Genomic DNA, 2,413 nt, shown 5'->3' with positions numbered 1-2,413 from the left:
GTTGCTAGCTATCGCTGCAACCCGTAAAAAAAAACACATTGAGCCCACATCGTTCTATACTCTGGCAGAGCTAGCGCTGCCTCTGAAAATAAACTGATCACACACAGAAAAATATCTACGGCTTTTTCTTCTTTTAAATAGTAAGAGACGAGTCTCAAATAATCAAGTAGCTAGCTAATTCCAAAGGTATTCAATTTTTGTTATTCCAATGATCGTTTTTTATTGTAACTAGGTATCAGCCTTCTCTACAGCCATGATACTATTGGAAATTACATAATCCCTATTTATGTTTTAGTTAACATGGGCAAGGTGTCGTTCTTTATTGTAAACTTGCTTCCATTCTGTGGGGTGAAGAAGGTGTTTGCAATCCCAGTCCAGTTGGACCTCCCAGTTCTTCCTATTCTGTGAATGTAATCCTCACTGTTATGAGGGTAATCATAGTTAACTACATATTTTATGTCGTCGATGTCTAGACCGCGGGCTGCAACATCTGTTGCCACTAATATATTTATCTTGCTATTTCTGAAGTCTTTCAGAGTCCAATCTCGTTCTCTTTGATCTTTGTCACCATGAATGGCCTTTGCTGAATACCCATCTCCGCGAATACTGTCTGCTATGTTGTCAGCCATTTGTTTTGTTTCTACGAAAATAACTGTCTTGTTTTCCTGCTTTTTGGAGATTTCATTCAAAAGTACAATTAACTTAAGGTTTTTTTCTTGTTCCTGGCACACTTCGACAATTTGTTGATTATTGTGATTGGCCGATAAAACCTTTGGGCCGACGTTCAATTTGATGTGTGAGCCTAAAAAGTCTTTTGCTAGGCGTTCAACTTCCCCTCGGCCAAGTGGCTGACCACATCAGAATTTGACTTTCACCGCCAATTTGTCGAAAAATTTTCTTGATTTGTGGTTCAAAGCCCATATCAATCATCCTATCTGCTTCGTCCAGGACGATGTAAGTACATCGCCTAAGGTTTATTTTTCCTGTTTCTAAAAATTCAATCATTCTCCCAGGAGTAGCAATACAAAGCTCAGATCCTTGTTCCAAATTTCTTATTTGCTGCAACTTTGGAGACCCACCGAAGACACATGTGCTTCTTATACGAGACGACGCTCCATAATTGTCTGCCACAACTTTGATCTATTGTGCTAATTCTCTAGCTGGAGCCAAAATCAAAGCTATGGGTCCATCTCCTTTTTAAGATTAGCCTGGTTTTTAATGTGGACGATCGATGGCAGTATATAGGCCAGCGTTTTACATGATCCAGTTGATGCAACGCCTACCATATTTCTACCAGATAAGGCAATTGGCCAACCTTGTGCTTGGATTGGAGTGGGACTATGTAATTCTTGTGATCTCAGCTGAGATTTTAAATTGTCAGGAAAACCAGATTCTTCGAATGACATGATTGGATGAGGGACGTCTACTCCTTCAACTAGAATTTCTTTAGAATCACAATAGCTGTCTACTTATTTTTTGGATCTTTTTACGACAGTAGGATGGGGACTATAGAAATTCTTTTGTAATGGCTGTTGTTGGTAAGTGGCATCACGTCCTTGGTTTGAAAAATTACCACCTGAATTTTTAGACCCTTCGAACTTCAAGTTGTGGTCAGGATTACGACGAAAGTATTAGTTGGGATTACCATCTCGTCTTATACTGTATTGGTTGGAGTCACTGGCAAACTTGCTGCTAAAATTGTTTAATCTTTTTTCGCGTGCTTCTGAGCGACCAGTATCCTGTTCTCGTGTAGGCTTGTAAAAAGTTCCATTGGAGTTTCGAGATCCTTCAAACCTGTCGTTGTGAGTAATATGATGGCGAGGTAAGCATTCTGTCGTGCCACCTGCTTGTCTTCGATTTAAATAACTTGAGTGCATGTTTCTATAACTATTATGGATCTTAATAAAGACCAGTGGTGGGGAATTTTAATACATTGTCTTTAAATATAACTGTACAGGCATATACTGTAGTTAAGTGGCATATACAAGTTAGAATAGGCAGCAGTTTGTTCCTTATAATAATGACTAATAATAGCTCTGCATAGTCCCCATTTATGATTAACTAGACTGATCATTTGTAGAACATACCGTAGACAAGCAACTCTCAAAAGACATTTGCTTCATGTCATCTTGTCAATAGATTACGTCAGTTAATTTTGTCGTTCTTTACTCTAAATTACATTAGATCCTCTTGACTGGCATCGATCTTTTATGTATTGTTCTGTACTAGATTTCAGCCATCTCTACAGCCATGATACTGATGGAAATTACATCATCCCTATTTATGTTTCAGTTAACATGGGCTAGGTATCGTTCTTTATTGTAATTAAAATGAGAAATTACACAGCTCTTTACTATGACAGCGAACCGTTTGATTTAATACTTAAGTTACTATGAGTTAAATTTCCTTATTG

The 2,413-nt window shown here is 38.1% G+C and overlaps 1 pseudogene; it reads right to left on the bottom strand.

Moving 5' to 3' along the window:
- Window positions 1-284: 284 nt before the first annotated feature.
- LOC148947546 (putative ATP-dependent RNA helicase DDX5 pseudogene) lies at window positions 285-1,877 on the bottom strand (annotated as a pseudogene).
- Between the last annotated feature and the right edge of the window lie 536 nt (window positions 1,878-2,413).

This window comes from Artemia sp. Qi Xiang Cuo, chromosome 10 (assembly GCF_049724085.1).
Source record: "Artemia sp. Qi Xiang Cuo chromosome 10, ASM4972408v1, whole genome shotgun sequence".
In the NCBI taxonomy this organism is placed as follows: domain Eukaryota; kingdom Metazoa; phylum Arthropoda; class Branchiopoda; order Anostraca; family Artemiidae; genus Artemia; species Artemia sp. Qi Xiang Cuo.
Note: the sequence above shows the minus strand (reverse complement) of the source record. Positions and strands in the feature narration are given on the sequence as shown.